The sequence below is a fragment of the Cynoglossus semilaevis genome, chromosome 10, assembly GCF_000523025.1.
Source record: "Cynoglossus semilaevis isolate Cse_v1.0 chromosome 10, Cse_v1.0, whole genome shotgun sequence".
NCBI lineage: Eukaryota > Metazoa > Chordata > Actinopteri > Pleuronectiformes > Cynoglossidae > Cynoglossus > Cynoglossus semilaevis.
The window spans coordinates 18464773-18465010 of NC_024316.1; the positions used below are offsets into that span (position 1 = coordinate 18464773).

The 238-nt window shown below is 52.5% G+C and overlaps 1 protein-coding gene across 1 annotated transcript in view; it reads right to left on the minus strand.

Moving 5' to 3' along the window:
• LOC103385445 (cadherin-4) overlaps positions 1 to 238 on the minus strand; it is a 20589-nt gene that overhangs the window by 1038 nt on the left and 19313 nt on the right.

Sequence of the window (238 nt, forward strand, 5' to 3'; positions counted from 1 at the left end):
GGCGGGGGAGAAAAGGGGGAGAGAGAGAGCGAGAGAGCGAGAGAGAGAGAGAGAGAGAGAGAGAGAGGGAGAGGAAAGTTAAGGCTGAGTGGATCAAAGCAGAACAGCTGCTGACATCCTCCAGTGGGGGGGGGTGTTGTCACCAGTCTGTCAATCAGAGCTTTATGGCATCACTGCAGCAGCGCGGTGTGTGTGTGTGTGTGTGTGTGTGTGTGTAAATAAACCATAAACAGAGAAA